At 41.8% G+C, this 24,262-nt stretch overlaps 1 long non-coding RNA gene across 1 annotated transcript in view; it reads right to left on the reverse strand.

Moving 5' to 3' along the window:
* LOC125978977 (uncharacterized) overlaps positions 1–24,262 on the reverse strand; it is a 29,192-nt gene that overhangs the window by 3,022 nt on the left and 1,908 nt on the right. Inside the window, exons 3-5 of the long non-coding RNA XR_011087824.1 lie at positions 15,032–15,194; positions 12,318–14,826; positions 10,394–10,467 (exon numbers count right to left, since the gene is read on the reverse strand). This is a non-coding gene — a long non-coding RNA (uncharacterized lncRNA). The remainder of the gene's footprint in view (positions 1–10,393; positions 10,468–12,317; positions 14,827–15,031; positions 15,195–24,262) is intronic.

The following is a 24,262-nucleotide window of genomic DNA, read 5'->3' on the forward strand; positions in this document are numbered from 1 at the left end:
TGTTTTCCTCTTTTTAACTCTTAGGTACGCTTCATTTTCCAAGCTGTGATTTACTGGAACGGACGCCAACTTGATTGCGTATACAAACCGATGTGGAAACTGAACCGCCATGCTGTGGGAGGAGTTGAATCAAATGAATTGAATTCGCACGCACAATGTGATGAATCAAACTGTGCTGGCTGATTTTGCATTTTTAAATAGCACAGTTGACAGTCAGGTAGTAACACGCTCGATTTACTCTGTTTCTATTTCGACAAAGAAATAGGCTTGGCCAGTCATTTTATTGTCCTGTCTTTCTATTGGACCAAGTATCATGGTCTAGGTACTTGACAATGGGGTCTGATTATTTTATAATTATTTAATTCATAGTTTTAAAATATTATAGTTGGGTTGTATTAAAAGTTAAACATTCCCATTTAATGTATTTGGCCTTCATGCTCCCAAATAAAAAAAATAAACAAACGGATATATGGATGGATAAATAAATAAATAAATAAATAAATAATAAATAAATAAATAAGAGATGCCCGCTCCAAGCGAAGCCCAAAATAAATAAATTAAAGTTCAAGTGTCATCGCAGCTCCTGACGTAGAGCTTGTCTTATTTTGTTTTTAAAGTGTCTGTCCAGTCAGGTTGATGGAAAAGCTGCAAAAAGCAATTCTAAACGTGAGAATGTGCAGAGCCTTCGCAGTCGTCGTCGTAGCGGACGGCAAACATCGTAAATCTGGCCGCGCTCTCTGTTTACGTTGCGTTGACCTCGCCGTGCCCTCCGGGCCGAGCTCGGCGTGATCCTCCGGGCTGTTGACGTACGCGACGTGCGTGCGCGTGCTAGCTTGCGTACATGCCGTCTTGAGACTTCACTGTCAATAGGTGTGCATTTCAACTGGAAGTCATAAACTAAACATTATACCCTCATCCAAAACTCACCTAGTCTCAAGAATTTGAAAACAAAAATAACACCGGAGTAGAATAGTGACCGAAACTACTTAAGTGCCAAACAACCCAATATTTTGAGATATTAATATTTTTAAATAAATTGGGTTATTCTTCAACCAAACTGTTTTCAGGAAATATACCGCTGCCTTGTTACTTCAAATGATATATAAATATATTTAAATGATATATACAAATACTTCAAAATACTGCAGCATATATATTCCCTTTTGCAGTCATATCGTTTTTTGCGGTATTTACAACTCCAAATTCTCCAGAGTACATGTAAGCTAGTCTCTTATGTGCATGTATGCGGCAGATACAACTGAGGGACCATTATGCTTTTTGGAATAATAACGTCGGGTGGGTGGGGGGGGGGGGGGGACGCACAGCCTCTTCTTGTTGTAATAAACCACACGCACACACACACACAGGGCCGCACACACCTCAGCGCGGTCCAAAATGCCGTAAAAATTTACGGGCTGAACATTCCTGCGGGGTCAAGCAATTTATCAAATGCTGCACATTCTGGTTTCAATTACACAGGCCATTGTTGCGCACGCTCGTTTTTAGCAGGTTCATTCGGCCCGCTCGGTCGGGTCACTCGGAACCGCCGGCCGCCATCTTCCCATCCTCACTTGTCTCGTTTTTTTCTGTTTGCGATTCTGATCTCATCCCCCTTCCTTTCTTTCTCTCTCTCTGTGGTAGAGTGGTGATAAATCCGCATTTTATTGCCGAAGAATTCCTCTCTCCCGGCAGGGCTGACAGCTCCCCACCGTGGGGGGACGCGGCCGGGTCCAAACCCGATCCCCTCCCCATCCTCCATCACTCCATCCCTGCCTCCATCTGGCCCTGATTAGGGGGAGAGAGTGGAAGGGTGGCAGGGCGTGGCCGAGCGGAGGAGGAGGAAGAGGAGGATGCGGCGTCCACAACGTGTTGTCGCTATGGAGGTTGAGGGAAAACCAAGGACGAGGTGAAGACAAGCGCGGTCGCATCGGGAGGTCCGGATGAATGATACGAAGCGCTGGTTGGAGCTTTTAAAGTGGAAGTGACACGCGGGATGTAAAAAATGATTGTGACAAATAAGTAAACACACACGCTCGCCTACTTCGCTTTTATGGCCGTGAGATGAAAAGCGAGGGAGAAGCCACGCGACGCAAGACAGAGGCGAGAAAATGAGGAATGGACCATTAGGAAATAGTGTGGGGGGGGGGGGAAGCAAAAAATTAAAAATAGAAATAAGCTTGATGTGGAAAAAAAAACAAAAAACCTTCCACAATTATGAAAGGACTCAACTTATTTGAACTATGAGATCTTTATAAGAAAAAAAATCAATATCATAAAGCGGTCGAGTGTTCCTCTGCTCCTGCATTCCCTTTGTCGTCGTCAAAGATGAGTTTGTAAAATAATGATGATCAAACCGGGCTTGCCAGACACACTTTCGATTAAATCTTTACGACGTGTGAAAGGTTAGCAGACGTGAGCTTGCCTTTGCTAATTCCGCCGTACAGCTGAAACGTGATAATGACCTCATTTGGACTCGGTGTGTGTGTGCGCGTGTGTGTGTTTGCGTGCGTGCTGGCAGCCATCGTGTGCCACGCAGGCCCATGTAATAAACACAAGTGCTTTGGACAAGCTGGTCCAGCACATGAAATCCTCCGTAATGTACTTTGGCAGCCTCATCTCCACATTAGTGGAGTAACTGTGTGGTCAATTCAAATGGTGTAAAAGTTATTGTGTGATTCTGTCTTTACAAATATAATATTGCTCTTTTTTTTTTTAACTGAGATTTTATATATATATAAATAACAATGTTTATTACTGTTCAACTGCACCACACCATATTGCACTGTTCCTAATATTCTGATTGTCAATTTTTTTTTTTCTTCACATTTCAGAATAACCAAGCAAAACATCCTCCGACGTGTTTGTGTGAATTTTGCAGAATTTTCTATTTGGGTGAACACTTCCAATCTCATTTAATCAACTGTCACATTTCCTCTCATTTAAATGTAAACTCTTGTCTAATTGAGATTCACTCAGAGAAAAAAAAAAAATAAAAAAAAACGTAGTATGATTTCTATTCATTATTACACGTCCATTTATCTACGAGAGGAGACGCGACGGGGAGGACGGGGGTATAACTCTGAGGAATAACAATACCATTAAAAAGCCTGCGCGGCAAGTATCAATCATGCTTGCCGTTAATGTCCCTCCAAGCCTATTCACGCACCCCCCCCCCCCCCCTCTCCTTTCTTAATGTCCACCCATCTGTGTGTGTGTGTGTGTGTGTGTGTGTTACATTCAAAGCCCTCTAATCAACAATCGCTGCATCTGGGCCAGATAATGAATGGCATTGTTTATCACCTCTCTCCTGCGCTAGGTGATAAATGCATTTAATGCCGTCATCTGAATAGGAAATGAGAGCGGTGCTTTTCTGCTTCTTCTTTTTTTAAATCTCAAGGAATGATCGTGTTAATAACATTTTCGCCGCCGCGATGATGATGATGTTATCAGGAGGCCCGCCGAGGCAATAAAAGCGACGGGCATGGCAAATGAGTTTATAGAGCAATTGAGTTTGATTTAGTGGCTAAATGATGACAAATTTAGCAAATATCCGACAAGAACAACTCGAAAGACAGAATTGCAAGTAGTTTGTAGAAGTTTTTTTGTTTGTTTGTTGCCACTCCAAATATTTGATGGCTTTAATAGCAAGATTGGTTAAATTTGTGTGTATTTTCAGTTAACAAAAACACGATTTTGTTTGTATCCCCGTGGAATAACAGAGGCCCCGTGTTAGAACCCTGTGGGACGCCTCAGTGGAATACAGACACAAGCAGCTCTCTCGGCACTTTTCAAGCGGTCCCTTCTGGCCCTTTAAAAGCCCCGGCAGCCCAAACGACCTCCCTCCCTCCTCTTTATCAGTATCAGACACAATCATTGATAAAGACAAGCTTTCTGATAGCTTCTCCACAAGTGATTTGCTGCTCATACCATCTCCTTATAATGCACACGTGTGTTGGGAGACAACGAGATTTCTTACCCTCAAGTTAAACACAACTGAACTGTTCTTCAGAGAGCATGCGGAGTAGAATTTAAAAATCACTGATATTGATATACTGTATAGATGGCATGAAAATGATAGATTGATGGATCTTCAACTCCATCTGAAAAATGGGCAGAAAAAAACTGTGACGCCTGCTCAAATTTGATCAATGTCACTAGTAAAGTGCTTCATGATGGTTTTAATTTAAGGCTCAGACACTCAGAAGACGCTGCCTTAACTCTTCTGTCCCATCACTACCCTCCCTTCTCCCTCCTCCTCTTCTTCTTCTTCCACCACGCCAGCTGGGCTTCGGCTGATGCCGGGTCCCGCTAGGTGCCACTGACAGCTGAATTATCCCACAGGCCGCAACGCTTGATTATCAGCGGAGAAGTCATCAGGGCGTCCCGCCGCCTCGCACCCCCAGCGCGCCTCCCCTGTGTCACCCCTCGTCAAGACAGGGGCGCCTCCTCTTGACAGGTAATCTCAACAATAACAATTACCGCCATTACTGGTGTCATACACAAGTGGCGCAGCCGCAACAAAAGGCCTTTCTAATTCAGCGTGCAGACGCCAACAGGTAACAAGGTATCGGCGCAGAGGGGGCACTACCAAGCTAAATTGAAATGCAAATAATTGATGAGTTTGCACAGATACGTGCACAGCTCAAATAAGATATTTTGGTTCTTAAACTAAAATAATCATCATTTACATGTACTGTAGACTAAGTATATTAAACTTCCAAAAAACTTAAAATGAATTAATTGTAATTAAATTGTAAATTTAGAAAAACAGTTATATCTTTTCACATAACCGGATTTTTTTTTTTTTTAAACAAAATTTAAAAGGCAAAAAATGATAAGATAAATACACACAGCTACACTGATTTGAATTGTTTTCTTAATAATGTTAATATTAACACACTTTGTTGTGCTGGTGCCAACATTTGGCAAAAAAATCAAAATGGCAGGCCTCTAAAAAACGAGACAGACCCCAATTAAATATCACAATAAAACATGGTAAAAACACAATCTAAAACAGGCAGATATCCACATAGCTAGATTTTTTTTTTTCCCAACACAATTTTTTTCAAATGAGTTGTTTGCTTTTTATGGTTACATGTATTTTAAAGGCATTTCATTTTGTGTCGAAATCAAAAAGCACACTTGTAAAACCACTCACTGTAAATTATCATACGCATTTATTGAGAATCCCTAATTTATTAGCATTTTACTGGATAAAATTCTAATTGACAGTTTTGGGGAAGCTTATTTTAGTATTGTCAGGTATTGATGATGCCATTTGATCAGAGAATTTTTTTTTTTTTTTTTTTTTACTAGGCAACTGTAAATCACAGATGGAACGGATAACAAGTGAGAACATCAAATAATAAGGGACAGACGGGGGGAAGTTAATTGAGAACACTAAAAATATGGCATTTATTGCAAAACAGAATGCCAAATTTCGAGGAGAAAATGCTGCGTTTGCTTATTTTCGTGACTTGGTAAAGTGCGTCTTTACGCAACGACGTTCGACTTGTAAATACTCAGCTTTAATTCGGCGCCTAAATAAACCCAAATCACGCAAGCGTAGTGGAGCGGAACGGCAAAGTAAACAAGGCCCGCGGCGTCAAATAGTCAAAGGAGAGACCCTAATGAGAAGACGTGGGCTTCAATTAACACGCGTCACAGCCCACCACATCAGATGTCACTCTCATTCGGCTGCCGAACACGAACAAAACACTCGACTCGGATCGACTGGGTTGTCTCGGAGAACGACGGCCTGGATGTGGAAATGAGTCCGAGAAAAACTGCAAGCATCGCAGCTTCTTTTTCCCTTCCGTTTTTGTTGTTATTTCACTACGTTTTTCGTTGCAGTCGTTTTGTGCAGCGTCTTGCAAAATAAATAAATAAATCATGATTTAAAAAAAAAAAAAACGTGCAAAAAATTGCTGCGCGTGTTATAAATAAAAGCACAGATTCGTCATTTTGGCATTTACAATTAAAAAAATAAAAAAATTGCAACACCGGAAATATACGGGGTTAAAATTGACATTACAAAATAAAACCTTAAAAAGTAAGATATCCTATTCGTGATGATCATTGTAAATGAAAATACCAATTATATGAATTGCGAAATGAGCCTAAATTCAATGTTTTATCAAATAAGTATTTTACTAAATAATGAACACCTTACAGGATTTATAATGTAAAGCACCAATAATGTGATCACTGTAAATATATTCTCCACCCTATCCAAAAATATACTTTAAATAAAAATAGAGAAGCTAAAACAAAACAATTATTTTGAATTGTTAAATCGGTTTGAAATAACTACGGTTCAGTGTGCACAAAAATACAAAACAAGCTTTCAAACACCTAAACAAAAATAGGCCAGAATAATAAAATAATTTTTTCACAATTGTTTTAAAAGTCATTTTTATTCAAGTAAAAACAGTTCATACAACTTACACAAAAACAACATAAAAAATAAATTCACTTCTACTGAATTCATTTATTCTTTTTTGTCATCCATGTGAAAATGAAAAAGGCGGTAATTGGAAATCAATAAAATCTACCTAGCAACAACATTTTCCTGCTCAAATGCAGGATAAAAAAAAAAGAACATTTTAGTCTTAATGTTCTCCTGACCTGAGCCGCTCGTCTTCCTTGGCCGGCGTTTTTCTGGCCCTCCCGTCTGTCTGGGCTCCTTTTTTTTTTTTTTTTTTTTTTAGATCTTGCGCATATCATTTACATTTTTCAGCACCTTGACGAGGCCTGGCTGTCACATCGTCGCTGCCGCTGGACCGCTAGCTTCTCCGCGGACGATTGCCGCTGGCAGAAACAAAAGGCCGAGGAAAAGTGCAGCGAGGAGAGAGAGGGAGGATAAATGAGGCCTCTGTGTACCCCCCCCCCCCACCCCCACACACTACGCTCCCCCCCCCCCCACTCGACAAGCAGCCTGGCCCTATACGTGACTCTTGAACCGGGCTGCGTTTTGTGTTAAGCAGCACCCCTCTCATGACAGATCTGCGGCGGGGTCGGCGGTCAAAGTTGAGGACCGGGTCGTGGTGGTGGTGGGGGGGTTGTACTCTGCAAACTCTCCACCCGCATGCCTCCCCCCCCCCCCCCCAACACCACCACAAATTTCTTTCTGGCATTACGTCACTCAGCTGACCCTTCAAAACAAAGCGCATTGCCGAATGTTTACGTATTTGCAGACATTTTTCTCGCGGCCGTTAAAAGCTCGGCGAAAAGCGATAATTCACACGATGTAAACACGCCGTCGAGGCTGGGAGGATGAGAGCTAGCTTTTGCTAAAGCTAGGCTCAACACTTTGGAAGTTGTTTGCGTTTAAAAAGCTTGACTGCTGAGTTGACGACAGACGATACCGCAAATTTGATGCCATTCCAAGGAACGGGTGTCACCGATGTTTGGTTAAGATGAGAAATAAAAACCTTCGTTTCATCATGTCAATGTAATCAAAATTGGTTCGGAACTTTTCAACACTTGCTCAGAATGATGATTTTTCCACTGGATGTGAATTTAGCACACATTTGAATACTGATGCGATACCAGCAAACTTTACAAAAATTTCGGTATTAATATATATTCAGTAAAAGAAGCTTGGCAATATATCAATTCGTTAATCATTACAACTTGCGAATGAATTGTACACACAGCATCACTTCACAATGTGAAAATCAATTCTGGTACACAATTCATCATTATAGGTAGTAAATATATCTCAGACATGTATCATTTCTTTTGAAAACAAAAATGTGATGGGAAAATGTACTTTTGGATTATTAGGAATGTACCCTTTTTTTTTTTACAAGTTAATTAAACAAAGTATTGTGGTTTTGCCTCGCACACATTCTCGCAAACACACTTCGATATAAACAAAGGTGGAGACAAACCACATGAAGCGGAACACCGCCGACCGCAAGCAGAAAGACGGAGGGAACGTGTGATGGAGTTGGACTTGAGGATCAAACAATAAACAGTCCATTAAGTGTGTGGTGGTAGTGGGGAAACAAGGTGGGTGGGAGAGGGGGGTGATATCAGGGTTGGGGGGGGCACGGAGGAATGATGGGAGTTTATTTAAAGCACAGTGACCCCGTGGCCGATGGCTGCCTCAGTGCAGGGATGAATAAAACTTTAATGGCTCATAAAACACAGCGACCCCCCTCCCAGCAAGTCCCCCACCACACACCCCTTTGTGTGCGACTTTGCTGCGTTTATTCCCGCCGGCCAATCAGGTGTCTCGATTCTCCAAACAGCAGCAATGAGGAGGAGGGGAATGATGGTGGGGGGTGTCATGTGAAAAGTTTGGGGAAGTACGCCTGTTAGTGTTCAACTTCAGTACGTCTAATAATCCACAAACTAAGCTAGGCTAAATGGCTTTCCAGCTCAGTATTTCAACCGACGGACAAACTGGGTTCCTCCATTCCCCGAGAATACGCAAGACAGGAAACGAGGACAACGCGCGAAGTCGAGATTGAAAAGTAGAGCGATGAAGAATCGAGCGAGTTTTCACATATGCGAGGAAATCACACACAACCTTTCCTTCTCTTTTGACAGAAAACTGTGAAGGTTCAAAGTGTCGGCAGCGGTCAAATCAAACCTATGTGAAGAGAAGAAAAGCCAAAAGCCCGTTTGCTTCTTTGGAAACCAACCTGGGATGGTCTAAAACACTTTGGACGGGTAAACAAGATACGGAAATGTAGAATGTCGGGAAAAAGTTCTTATCCTTATTGTATCGTTGCCAAAGTCATACTTTTGCCATTTGGCCACTGGGGGCAGTATTACCATAAAGTTATGCAGACACAAACGAAGAAGAGTTTCACTACTACTGTAAAAGAGTCTATTTGTAATTCTATGTTTGTGTTAGCGTAGTGATATAATATTATGATATTTCTGCTCAACTCCATCTAAAACCGAGGAACCCCATGCACAATACTTGGTGTGGTCCAGTAACGCGTTCACGTCAAATGGGATGCGATGGACTTGACCCCGGCAAAACCAGTGAGTCATTGCGAGACTTCCTGCGCTAAATTACACGTAATCATCGAGTCATTTAAAAGACTTGATCAAAGGTGTGAAAAGTGGCGAAGAGTAGAAGAGTAGTCACCACGCTTGACAGCCTGGCAACGGTTTAGAGCAACTATCCCAGACCAACATCCAAAATCTTGACATCATCTCCCGCACTGACATCACTCCACGTGTGATCTGGGCAAGGCGGGAAAAGCTTTCGCCGGCCATTATCGTGTCATCAAAGCATGTGAAAGAAAAAAACAAAAACGCCGCTCCCCGGAGGCCCGCACTCGCCCAATTATCGCTCTGTTATGTCAAGTGCATTTGAGCCCAAAATTGCTGCAAGTTGGACGGTTCAAAGCTATCGGGTTGCCGTGTGAAAACACAGCGACCGTGACATCACTGCCACTCAAGCGTATATTAACGCACACGCAGTTGTTCTCAAGGTGACGGAATGACGGTATATGGAACTTGGCTTTATTGTTATAATAAAAGATGGCGGTGCGATACTGTAGGATTCGGTATCAATCTGATATCAAGCTAACACAGGATCGCCATTAACTGATAATGACACGTTTTAATAATTATTATCAAACTGTTAAATCTGAAGGGATTTTTTTTCTTATTGATAACACTAGTCACCAAATTTTGAATTTTTTTTTTCAAAACATGCAAGTTATAGATGATTTTTTTTGAGTAGCTTCTAAATCTGCCATCATTTTTTTTTAGCACAGAATAATAAAATCAATGCAAATAATACTACAACTAATAATGTCGTTCGAATAATAGATGAAATAACATATTCTCCAGGTGAATTTAAAAATAGCCCTCAGGCATGACTGTCACTTGCTCATTAAACTTGTCCTTTAGCAACACAATCCACTAAAGCGCTCTTTAGCGTCTTCACACCAACACACACTGGGCTTTGTGATTACAGGGTGTGAGAAGTTTGTCAGCCCAGCGAAGGCGTCTTCTTTTTTTTCTCCCCGAGATGGTTTGGACCATTACACACGACCCCTGACCCTGGCGGGCACCCTGAGGTGAAATAGTGCAGGCCTGCTCTCACTCAGCCGAATCCAGAGGCAGGCGCTCGTGTGTGTGCGAGAGAGAGATAGAAAAAGAGAGAGAGAGAAATCTTCAAGAATGATTTCGCTTGGTGACTTTTGTTTTATTTTCTGTCCCTGATGTTTTTCTATTTATGACCATGACCAGGAATGGGCGCAATATACCAATTTTTTAATTTATTGTAAATAATAAAATTAAAATAAATGAGTAAAACTAAAAATCATTTCAATTTTATAACTCTGGATTCTATTTGATTGGTGAAAGTAAAAATGACGCATAAAGATAAGAAGGTAGACTCACTTAGAGGCTTACTTACTATTTCATGCAGGATTTTTGAAAAACTCTCCAGCTGCTCCAAAACGCTGTCGCTTGGCGTACTTGACGAGAACCCTAGAAGATGACATCATAAACAAATTGAAATTATTTCTTGTTTTGGTCCACCACTAATTGACTTTTTTTTCTAGATGAAGTATTTAGAAAACAAATATAATCAATCAATATAATCACACTGTGCCTGGATTTATTATGTTGACTTTGACACAAACGTACGAATCGAGCGGACGTGAGAACCAAACACGAGTGGTCATCTGAGATCCAGTCACAGACACATATTTAATTTGAGCGACGGTTAATTAGCGACTGTCCACTCCACTACTTAACATGTGATCGCTCATGCGTGGACCACCATGCTAATTATGGCTTAGCCTAGCCTCCACACAACTTTACTGGCCATGTGCAAATCTTCTCAATTCATCATAATGGCTGCTTTGCTTTTCCGGCAGCAATTAAAAGCAAGAGCAATTCATTCATGGCCCCACGCTAATGTTTTAAGTGGTTATATAATGTAATTTGTTTTTGTAGTTATATTTGTTTTGGTGCTGTTTTGAAATGAAATACACGAGAGTTGAGGTCATTTCCTTCGAAATGAACGCGGCGGAAAAAGTTGACAAACTGTGTACAGTCATCGTGTGAAGGAAAAGGAAGAAAATAAGTGTTGACAATTGATTGATATGCAAATAGAGGTCAAGTCAAGTCTGCATCCGCCGGCGCCCACGCGCTCAACGCTTTTGTTTTGTGTGCGGTCACACGCAAACAATGAGGGATGCTGGGGGTCGGACGGGGGGGGGCAAGCCTCCTTCCCACCAACAGAAGATTGGGGTTGGGGAGGGTGATCTCTCTCTCTCCCCAAGTCCAACCAAAGCAAACGTGCATTGAAGTGAGCCGGAATTCTCTCATCGTTCGCCGTCACCATGAAAGCCGCTCGGAGAAAACCTCAAGATCTCACAGCGATTTCCAAACGGGTCGAGGACAAGTGAGGTCATCGCTCGGCGGTGCCAACTTGGCTTCAAGGTGACGCTTGCCATTAAATCCACATCCACGCATTAAACTATACACACAGAAAATGTGCACTTCCCGCCAAGCCATGCAAATAAACACACATGTGGATATGACACATGAATACATACAATTTTCCTGAGGTCATAGATCATTATCTCCATTTCCATGAACGCACACACGCAGAACGGTTACACATGGTTACACATAGACATATACAGAAATATGAAACATTTCATATTTAAGATTTTTGGCCTGACTCCTTTCAGGAGACAAATTTGGTCTTAACGCACTTTAGCCCGCAAGATAATTTTAGAACGCTAACAAGTGTCGTAAAGAATTTAAAAGCAGCTTGAGGGAGCCAAGAAAACTTGTCAAAACATTTTTAAGCATTTGTTCTACGTCAAAGTAAGAACGACACTTGAAGGCAAGATTTATTTTGCGCTTGAGTGCTAACCATAATTTTCGGACACTGTTTATTGCGATTGTGTAGCGTTCCGTTCCAGTTTTGCCCGTTTACACTAACAATGCTACGCTTCATGCTAGCATCGGCTCACGACTGTCTCGAGGGGTGATAATTATGAAACGAAGATGATTTTTAAGGTTTCACTTAAGCTACATCAAAGTATTTAGAATTGTTCATCTTGACAGTTATGCTAACCCCTGAAAAGAAATTTGACAGTGGCCTTGACACCTTCAAGGCCTGGACTGCACTCAAATTATAAATAAATCCTGCAAAAGGGAGGTGACATCTTTAAAAATTGATCTTGGAGAGATTTCAGCCACACACATACATGCACGTCACATTAATTGATGTTATGTTTAGCGAAATGTTAAATATACATTTGCACATGTGCTCACGGCGTTTCGAGAAAAATAATCATTTTGGGCGCTGGGGATCTTACCTTGCGGTCAGTCAGAAGGTTCCATTTTGGGAAGAATAACGTCATATTTTTGGCATTGACATCCCGATGGAGGCGTGAAGGGTGAAGGCTGGGTCAAAGAACACACAAAGGGCATTATGAACATTAAGAACTTTCTTAACACAAATTCAAAAAGCGAAGGGCTGCATCTCTGCTCAACTGATTTTGTCTCGACTTGTTTGCGGAACTTTAGCTGACAGTCTTCGAAACACACCGAAGGTACGATGGCAACCCGAGATGCTTCCAGATGCCGTTTAATTAAAACGCCGACACTTTATTCACAACATCTGATTCGTACACACGCATGGTGGAAATGTGCATACGATCACGGACATCCCAGCTGCAAATACGCAACGTTGACATTTGCGTGTTTTCAACTTGTCTCGGGGCGCAAAGGCTAATGACCTCTATCCGCCTGCATGTGTGTGTTGCCTTCAAAAGCGTGTTGAGGGGCGAAAGGTGTTCCCCTTGCTGACGCCAGGCACACTTGTAGAGACACCCTGGCACGGGAGATGAGAGTGCCACCACCTCGCCCCTGACATAGGATTCGACACCTGTCGTGCACATCGACACACACCTGTATAAAACACACACGCAGAAATGTCTAAATGAACGTCGCACAAAAGCACCCCGCCAAATCGGTCGCATCTTCACGCACTTGCTGAAAGACACACACATTGTCTGCCACCTCAGCGCCTGTTGACAGCCTACTGTCAAGTGCACACACACATACACACACACAGACACACACAAGGAAGTCAGCGAGTAGATTTAAGTCTTGTGGAAAATGATTATGGGTTAGTTAAATGATCTTAAATTTTCGGTGCATCTTTTTGAAATGTTTAGTTTTATCTACATTATAACAAAGGTGGACCAGAACCACAAAAAAAAAAAAGATTAAAATATCAAAAGGATCCAGAGGGCTGTTATGTAAATGTGGTAAGAATAAGGTCATATTATATATTATAATGGAGGAAAAAAAAAAAACATTGTAATGTGACATTCAGAGAAGTGGGACGATGGTTGCCCACCAGAATGAGGCCGCGAGAAACGACAATCCTGTTCATGCTAAGTAAAGGGCTAGCTGATGAATTGTTGATTAATTCAAGTTTTTTTTTATCCAGATGAACATTGTAACCAAATAATTTGATTATATTTTATTCGAAGGCTATATTGCTCAGCTCAACCAAGCGGGCTAACTTTGGTACCCCCTCCCCCTTCTTTCACATTATTAATAAAATCAGCACTACCTCGGCTGTTTAATTTATTACCTACAGATAGAACTCGATGAAATCCAATATTTTAATTGAATGTTTAGATGGCGCGCAGCTTCGGTGATAAATTTCCACTAGCGCCCTGCGCTGCCATATCATATTCCTAGCTTCTAATTACATTTGCATAAATGATGCTGGTCGTGATGATTGCCGCAGGGTTGGCCTGGATCGTGTGGTTATTTAAAAAAAAAAAAAAAAAAAAGCAGAGGGGAAGTTATCGTAAGTGTTGATATCAACCTAATGTGACCTATTGTATGAGATCAATGAAAAACAAATGGAGGTCCTCTTGATAATGTCAGATGGAGCTAATGTAAAAAACACTGCGCTTTATAACGTGGTGACCTTTACTTGTTGTGGCTCATTTGTCATAGTTAGCGTCAAGGCAACTCAATAAAGCCACGCTTGGTGCTAATACCCTTGAAAAGTCCAAATATGTTTAAAATTGATTTTAAGATGAAGTATAAGCTCAGCGGTCACTTTGTTAGGTACACCTGCACACTCTGAAAGCAAACAGAAGAACTTCCGGTCAAAAACAAAATGTCTGCCAAACGACGAGCAGGAGCTACTGATGTATACAAACACAATAAAATCGAATGTATACATCTTTTCAACTCAAGATTCGATAATATGTGTGCGGAACTAAACAAAATATTATTTTAAGATGAAATATAAGCTCAGCGGTCACTTTGTTAGGTACACCTGCACACTCTGAAAGCAATCAGAAGAAGTTCCGGTCAAAAACAAAATGTCTGCCAAACAACGAGCAGGAGCTACTGATGTATACAAACACAATAAAATCGAATGTATACATCTTTTCAACTCAAAATTTGATAATATGCGTATGACACTAAACAAAATATTTTTTTCATGAATTTATATTATCACACTAAAGCCCCAAGAATTTTTGGCCTAGAATTCCAAACTACATGAGATAACCCCAAGTAGATAATATGATTAAATTTGATCATACAATTCACAAATACATATATAAAAGGAATAAATGCGTATACATACCAATATAATAAAACTTTAAAAGAGCAGCTCATGAGTTTGTACATGATAGCAACAGCTTGTGCCACCCGCTGAGCCTCATGACAGACTTATGAGTGATGGCGGCGGGTAAGGCGATGCCTGGGAACAGTCCGAAGACATTTGCGGTGTTGTGTACACGCCGCGTCACGGCTCTCGAGTGGGCGCTAACCGCCGCAGCGGGCGGCCTGTGGGAACCATGTGTTTTGGAAGAGGAAGAGGAGATGAACACACAGATGAGCGATATGGAACGCGGCCACCATTCCATTTCAAGTTTGGAATTTTGCCTTTTGAAATAAAAAATGTATTCGTTTTCTCAAACTACAAAAAATATTTGATTTTTAAATCAAGACAAATCTCACAAGTAAATAGCGAAGGGTTACTTTTCCTCGCCTGTGAGTGACGTGCTGCTTCTTCACTCAGTCGGAGAGGGTCGTTAATTCATCCGCAGCGGAAATATCTGCTCCGATGTCTTCTTCACCACTTTGGAATGTTCTCCTGCTCGCCCGCAGACGCTCCATTTCCTCCTCCTCCTCTTTCTTCATCCTCTCTCACGCTGTGAAAAGTAAGTGAGAGAAATGATGACGTGAGATGTACCGGAGGAGAGCGACACTGTAGGTAGCAATAAGAAGCCATGTTGGAAAGACGCTGACGGGCCGTTACACAGCAGCCCGCCAAGTGGACCCGCTGTTTTAAATACGAGCGTGTCTGCTTAGAGTGATTGAGAAGGACCCCTGCCGCAAGGCCCTCACTTCTGTGCGGCTCATCAATATATCACTATTTTATTTTATCTTTATAGGCTCACTTTATTCACACCCACAAATGATTTTTTTTCTGTATTTTATTTTATCATCCTTGGAAGGGAACTGCTTCAAAGTATTGGCTCAAATTTAATGGGTTTTTTTGGGCTTTTCATGGTGTGCTGCAATTATTAAAATTGTATTTATTTTATACTATTTTATTGGAATATATTTGTTTTATTTGAGATTTTATGTCAACAGTTTTAAATTTTTTATCATTATTATCGTTATTGTTTTTATTCAAGACATTTCATGTTTCTTTTACTTTATTTGACATCTTTTATATTGGTAGTTTATTTTGTTATATTTCATTCTAGTTTAGCTTTTATTTTAGTTTATTTAAATTGTTGTGATTCACAGTGTATTGGTCTGTTTACATTTATAGGATATTTATTTAAATCTTTTGACTATTCTACTTTGATTTTTTTTCTTTTTTTATTGCCTTGTGAAATTTTATTACATTCATTATTCATTCATTTAAATGTAATTAAAATGTAATTTATGGCATTGATGCTGTCCAATAAAAAGCCAATTTCTGTTGTAAAAATCAAATATTAGTTGTATGGATATTCAACAATTAAATGTACTGTAAGATTTATTTGTTCATGTATTATCATCACACATTTTTTTTTTGTTTCATGATGGTTAGCATGAATATGGATGTGACCTCTTTCTCCATGATGCTCGACTACACACACACACACAGATACACACATGCACGCTAATTATGATTCACACATACATGCATATGCTTTCTCTTCTGACATTTCCCGTACATTGTGTTTGACAAATTAAAAGTGTCCACATATCTCACCAGTTTACTAGATTAATAACCAGCAGGTCCAGATTTGGTCCATTTAATTGCCCTCGCCATGTCTTGACAGATCAATTAGAGAATAGCGATGTAGTGCTAATTTTCCGCAGTTCCTTAGCGACACGAAAGAGACATTTGCTTTTATGAACAAAAATATGATTACCTCAATTATGCGTATTAGTGTGGATAATCACGGAGATGAGGAGAACTTGTTGGCGAGTTTAAAACCACAGATACGATTGTTATTTTCAGTGGAGATAATCAGACAATGAAATAAATGAAGTGCTGCCACCATGAGAGAAAATTGGGCTTGCAGGGGGATCAGGTAAAAATAAATAAATGGCTTATCACTGTGTATATATATATATCTAAATGTTAAATTTTGTTTTCAGGAAGAATCACATAACGCAGCCCAGATGATTGCTAACACCGCCATCTCAGTCACATCTTTGTCAGTGGTACTTTCCCAGTTGGAACATTCCAAAAAATAAAAAAAATGTGGAGGAGACATGAGGGAGGGAGGGAGGGAGTAATTACACATTGTTGCTATCAGCGCCCTTGAACTCTGCTGTTTGTCAAGCCGGTCCAACAATGTAGCCTCTGTGCGATAACGGCCGGCGAGATTCGCGTAAGGACGTCGGAGGCCTCAGCGGGGGAAACAAAATGGTGTCGGCTGGCGGTTGAAAAAATGAGCCGGGCATGTCTTGTCAAGCTCCGAATGTTGTTTGTATGCACGTGTGAGAGGTTGAGTGTATGATGGGGTCCAAACTCAGACAAGAACTTCACCAAAAAAATATAGTCCATATCACAAATGTAAATCATGATGTGATCCGAAGGGTTTAAAAGATGCTCTTGTCCCCTCGCTCGGCTTTTAACGACTGGCATCCTCCTCCGCCTCATACTCGGGGAAAGTTCAAAACCGAAATTCCTCTGGCCACCATTTGTTTTCTTTTCCATTGATCACCGAGCAGCTGCTGACGGATTCTCTCACACTCACACACACACACGGCCGCAGTCTTCCTCGTACGCCGTCGTCGTCCTCATCGCTACGTGTAACACGGCCTTCATCCTTCTTTGTCTCGCCCGGTAATAAACGAGACTTGCTCGTAATTGGCCGGCCCGAGACGACATCATCACTCATTCAAGTGTCCGATAATGACACGCACACGCGCACTGGCGCGCGCATGCAGATCCATATCATTGATCTGCGCTTCCCCCACCCGTCCTGTCTTTCAGAAGAAACGAGAAGCTAGAGGACGTTGGAGATTTCTCCAGCCACGTCATGTCTCAGTTCGAACAAATGCTGCAAACCCTACTTTTAAAACCTTGACCCAGATTAGAAATGTCATCTGAAAAGTAAGTAATTTATATATATATATTCTTCCGACTCATATTTTTTGTTTGCACAAAGTAGTATGTTAGCGTAGTGTAGTTTGCGTGGTCCGCCTTGAGGCAGGCTCATCCCAGTGGCCAAGTAAAGATTGATGTTGCTCATCTTCGGGAATGGCCTCGTAAAAACCAAAGCACTGCGCTGGACGGGGAGGGCTGGCTCTGCCTTGCCGCCGTCGTCTTTTCTCAATGTTCATTCATGCCTCCTCCTTGCTGCCGTGATATACAGTAGGCCACGTCCTGGCTCCGAGCCACGTCGTCCTTATACACCATGTGAGCTCTATAGCGACCCGCCATGCTAGTTGCTCGCCAAGTATTCACTCTCTTTTACTCCATGGTCTCCTTCTTGCTGCCCTTAGTCTCCTCTCAGATGTAAAATTGCCCAGATTTGAAAGACAACAATATACACACAAGCTATTTGAACCTAATGTTGTGCTTTAGATCTGGACTCTCCACAATCTCATCCAAAGTGTTCACTTGGCCTTCTAGTCCATAGTCTCCACTTTGCTGCAGTTGCCCTTAATCTGCTCGCCGATATAAAATAGTCTCATTTGAGGATACGCGGCTAGAAATGCTAATCGTAAACACATACGCTAAGTTAGCTAAATCTGTCACTGTGCCTCAACAGCCCTTAGTCTCCATATGGATACGATTTCCACAGAGACAGCAGATCTTCATTTTTCATCGCTGTTTGTTTGTGTTTGTCATATTGACCGATGTGTTCAATGTTTTTCACAGATTGACATCAAAGTAGGAATTATTTCATTTTTCACGCCGAGACAATTTTTTTCCACAGCACTTTGATGCCGACTATAAATGGTCACCATGGCGATACGTTCAATATGTCCAACGAGGCCCCTCCGGATAGCTCGCGAGAATTACCATGTTGGAGAGCAAAGACGGATCGAGCGAGGGAGAATAATAATATCCAGTGGTCTGCTTTTCCCCAAACGGAACGCCCGGACCGCTTATTTCCCATGGTGCCCTTGGCGGGGCAGTCACACCGTTTGCGCTCCCAGCACATCCTCACTTAATTTCGCATTCTTTAATATTGCATGAAGCTCATTTAAAGGCGGTGGAACACGCACATGCACACACACGACGCTACAATGGTTCCAACGTAATTCTCCCACCACCAAGCGCTCTCAAGAGTGTATTTTAGGATGGAGCAGTGGGTTGTGGATTGATGTGGTTACAATCGGTGTCTGAGCATGCGTGTGCAAAACTGGCACGTGTGTGTGTATAAGTGTGTCAGTGCATGTGTGTTAATGGAAGCATATATTTCCACAAAAAGACATCAGCTAGCATCTTGCCGCCGTTCTCGAACGTCATCAATCACTTCTAGTTCTATTGTCTTCAATATAAAAGTAAAGTAGGGTTTCAAATTGGGGTAGAAAAAAGAGTTAGGGTTTGACATAAAGATTTCAACTAACAACTCACATTCAGCAATGATTTACTCTTATAATAATGTTAACATGCTAACAATTCTAACTTATAGCCTAGCACGCTGTGCCCAAACACAATAGCATAGCTCAATGCTAACTTCGTAATAAAGATCGTAATAAAAGCCCCAAAAAGTCGAAATAAGAGAACTTTTTTTTTTCCCCCAGCCGTTTTTACAAGTTAAGCGGATTGTGTGCAGCCATATTGATTTTATTTTCTCGCGCGTTCGGGCCGTGGCGCCGACAAAATGAGGTCTGGCCCGGAGGTTTATGTCCTCGCCGCCGTTAGACGGAAACGTGAGCCGAGGCTTCGGCCGGCCTTTTATTGTAAACGCGCTCCCTGTAGATGGTCGGAAAGTGTCTGTTTTCCTGCCGATAGGAGGGGAATTAAATATGAAGGCTATCAGCGGATGGGCAGGAAGACTCCAAACGAGTGCTCAGGGACAGTTTCCCATTATTGTCATCTATTATGGCCGACAGATAGTCATTCTGCACGTCCATTACGACATTGGTGGCAGGCGGAAGGCCTTTTTTTTCTGGGAAAACAGTTAAGTGCGAGAAAAAGCAGCGTCGGGGCCAAGTTGGCTGAAACGATTGATAAACATTCATAATTTATGCAGAAAATGAGACAATACGGCCGAGTGGCACTCATGCCAGGTTGTCACCAAATAAACAGCTGCTTTCCACTACATTAAACTGAGTGTTTGACTTTACTCGCTGAAAGGCGGGGGATTCAAAGTAAGGTTTCGAGCCGGGGTTAGGTTTCAAAACAAAATCTTGTTTAATTTCTTTTGTAATTAATTAATTGCATCTCCATTTTCTAATGTCGTTTGGATGAGTCAGGGATTTATTTGGGTTGTTTTTAAATTGGGGTTTTAAGGACAAATTGGAAGATCAAATCAAAGTTGGGGTTTCAAATTAGGGTGCAAAGTCTGGGAAATGTTTGAGATTACTGTTTGGGTTTGATATGAGGGTTTCAAAATGGAGTCGGGCCTTCAAATTGAGGTTTCAAGACAGATTACAGTTTTGAGTAAGAGTTGTGGTTTCAATTTAGGGTTTTAAGTTAGGGTTTCAAATGATGGTATCAAGTTAGGGATGGGATTTGAAATGAGTCTAACCATCCATCGTGACCTCCGAGTGTTGCCAGGCGATGACTAAACGAAGCAGAGCAGCTGCTTTACTCCCACATTTTACTTCTCTTGTGTGGTTCAGTGTTGGACTTCTTGGAAACACTGTGAATCCACACCTAGCGCCAGGAGAACCAAAACCGGCAGGATGCTTCCTGGTCCACAAGCTCCAGCTGTCTTCCTCTGCTAGCTTAATAACTACTAGCTTAGTGACTAGCCTAGCTTCCCGCTGCCACTGTGGTGCGAGTGTGAATAATGGAGCCGCTGGCTGTAAATGTCAGGTCTTTAAATCAACACAGTGCAGCCAGCAGAGAAGACAAGTCTTCATCACAGTTTCAAGTACGTTGACTTTATTTACTTACTGTGTGTGTATGTGTGTCGTTATAAATCACGAAACACAGCGACATGCACAGAATAAGGGCAATACGGCTCTGCTTGTTTTTTTTTTTTAAACCAGGTTTAGGATTTCAAATTAAGGGGTAAAATGAAGACTAGGGTTTCAAGTTAGGGTTTGAAACCTGATTTAGGGTTTTAAGTTCTTCCTGTTCTGCGATGACAGGTTTTAATCCGAACGGGCCTCACAAACACGTGCTGTGAAGTGTGAAGAGCAGCATGTGCGTGTTCAACTGTCAAGTAGAGCTTTGACGCCGAGCCCATGCCGAGAAAACGCACAATGCTTGGCCCGCGTTGGACTTTCCCAGGGAGCTGACTTTTCCCCACGGAGGAAACAGCATCAGCTGCTGACATTCCGGAGCTCACCTAGCCTCGCATAGCCACTAGGCTGGCCCTGAGATTTGCTTTCAAGCCTTTGGGTTGAAGCGGCCTTGCCAGACGGACAGGTTGGCAAAATAATAATAATAATTGGAAGGGTGGCCTGAGGGGGTGAAGAAATCGGCGTGTTTGAGTGAGACAGCAGATTCTCAAGTGTCGTTTGGCTGGAGGAAATGTGAGGGAAGTCGAAGAAAAAGCTTGACAGCAGACATGAGGCTCAGTCGGGGGAGATGTCAATCAGCAACATGAAAACGAGACATGCACACTTTTTTTTTTTTTAAACTGTATAAAGTATACAAACCAAAAAATGAACGCCTAACTGAAATCAATGCCTGGTTACAAATTTAATAAAACATTACAAAAGTATACCAAAAATATGTTATTTATTTTAATATTTTTGTATAATTATGAATGTGAAAAATAAAAACCAATATTACAAAAAATTGCATTATTTTAATATTTAAAAAATTCCCAATTGTAAATTTAAGTACATTTCATCCCAGCATCCGTGGAAATAATACAGCAAGAGTGTATTTTGCAGGTAGATGTGATCTGGTCGTGTGTGTTGGTGGTGGGGGTGTGTGTGGAGGGGACAAAATGGAGAATGTTTTGAATTATACATTCCTGCCATGAGTGACAAATGGAGAGAAGGATTCGTCATAAATCACAAGCAGCCCAACACAAAGTGCTTGCTCGGCAGCAGCCTGAAATTTAGTGTTTGCTTCGTCTGCAAACGCCATGATTGGGCCTGTGTGTGTGCATAAACGTGCGTGTGTGTGTGTGTGTGCTGACGTAGTAGTGCTCAGCAAAGTTAGCCAATTAGCTAGCTAGCATACAGTTCATTTTTGTGGCTTTTAACAATCTTTTCCTTCCTTCCTTCCTTGCTTCCTTCCTTCCATATTAAGTTAAGTGCCTGCAAAGCGATGAGCAACTGCATCTGACATCTGCATTCCATATAATTTAATATTTATTTAATATAGATAAGCAAACACCAAAGAAGACAGTCTTGGAGATTCCGAAGAGACGCATCGGGGATCAACGGGAGTGTTGACTAAGCATCTGCGAGTAAATAAATAACCTCAACCGACACGACGATTTCCAAACCGCATGCGCGGTGGATCTTCCCGGCTTCAACCAGGAGGCCGCCCGCGATCAAATATTTTGTTTGGTGCGGCGCTAATATCAGCGTTTTTCCTTCTTCTTTTACGTTACCTGTAATGGCATTCTTATTGATCGTCTGCTTAATGGTCGGCCTCATATACTGGATGGTGTTCATTTAAAGTAGAAATGAATAATGGCCGTCTGAAGCGAAGCCATAAAACCTCGCATGTACCTGCGTGCACATCCGTGCGTGTGCGTTTTCATCGTCATTGAGATGTGGAAGCGGAAAGAAGGGGAAAAGGGTTTTTCATTTGTATAGTGAGGTTGGGAAGGAGCGGGGGGTGGGAAGACTTTAAGAACGTGGGCAATAAAAACTAATTTACCCTCGCAAACAGAATTTGTACTAAAGTATTTCTGCAAACGCAAAGCATTTCGCCTCCGAACGCTCGTTCATCACTTCTATGCGTTGGCAAACAAACCCCCACCCCCCCCCACCTGCCTCCCCTCCTTCGTCCTGCTCCCTCTTAGGTCATCAACCGGAGAAACCACAACAAAAGGGGATCGGGCGGGTAGCGGCGGGGGGCCGGCGTTGGCGCGGTGACCTTGGCTGTGACATCATGTGGCGGCAGAAAGAAATGAAGCCATTAGGCCGAGGCAGCGCTCGGCCATAAATCAGACTGTTTCCAATAAGCTGCCTTAATGGTCATCCATCACCCCCGCCAGCCTGCGCCCTCCGCGCCCAACCGCCTGGGGAACGGCCGCTGGGAATGGGGTGGGGTAATAACGGCGGGGAGCTGCGCGGGGGCGGGCTCTGTCCAGGTAGACTCTACGGGATACGCTCGGAGAGGGAAAACACGGCAGAATGAAGGATGAGGTAGAAAATGGGAGGCGAGGGGGATCGAGAGGTGAGCCGAAATGGAGGGATTGGGGGTAGTAGAAGAGGCGAGCGTGCAAAAACTGGGATTGAGAAACAAAAGTAAGACGTGAGGAATATGACTTCATTTAAATGTTTCGCCGAAAAACCGATCCGTCTATCCAGCACATCCATCTTTTAGTCGATTTAGATGGACAGACGCAATTCTATGGTTGGCTGGATGGATGATGGATGGACGGACAGAAAAAAAACACTACTGTAAGAAGTATCAACCTTCAAGCGGGTTGACAGTTGGATGATGGATGGACAGATGACGTCCAACAATAGAAGATGGACGGATTGGATGGATGGCATAAAATGCCGGGCGGCTGGCTTCGGAAACAGCCGTTACACAACAACAACAGAAATTTCATCTCGGCGACTTTTTCCCTCAGGTTTTCCACTCGTTACCATTTCGGCGGCTTCCAAACCCAATGACAGCATTTTATAAATGGTGGCGTTTAACGACATGAGCTAACACTCGTTCCGACAATTAGAGGGAAATTGCCGCAGTTAGTCAAAGTGCATCGAAGGAGGAGAAGAAGAAGATCACACGGAAACATTGCCGGTGCAGCCAAACCCGAGCGTCGCGGTCGCCAAGCGGGACCGCGGGAATGACTTCACACGCTTCGCCACATACACTTTGCGTCGAAAGCTTTTTGGGCTAAGCGAGCTACATCCGTATCCTTCACAGCAGGACTGGGAAAAAGTTGCTGCTCGAGGGCCAAGTTGGATTTGTAATGCCAAACATTTGGCTTGGTCAATGAAAGAGATCAATTCATTCCTGTGTTTTAAATTAATTTGTGTAATTATAATAAATTATCCAATATTTTTTATTCTATTATCTGCAATACATTGCTGATTCAGTTATTTCATTAAAACATGAGTGAAAAAAATGATATGCGAAATTATTATTGATTTCTAGAATATTATTTAGAATGGTTTGTTCAGTCTAAATAATATACTTCCAAATAAAAAAGTTCCAGAAAATGTAAGAAATTTATCTAAAATATTAATATTATTTTTTAAAACAATAAATTCATTTTATAATTTTATGCTAATATTTACAGTAAAGAGACCAACTAATTATTTGACAGTATTTTTTTATTATTAACAATAAATGAATGAATTTCTCCACAAAATAACCTAATCATGCAAAATGAGCCCTCTAATTGGGATTATGGACGCAAAAATTTTTTTTATAATAAATATTATATTATACATCAGCCTACTCTTGCCTTTGTGACATTGAGAGGTTACCTGTGTG

This window comes from Syngnathus scovelli, chromosome 12 (assembly GCF_024217435.2).
Source record: "Syngnathus scovelli strain Florida chromosome 12, RoL_Ssco_1.2, whole genome shotgun sequence".
NCBI classification, from domain to species: Eukaryota; Metazoa; Chordata; class Actinopteri; order Syngnathiformes; family Syngnathidae; genus Syngnathus; species Syngnathus scovelli.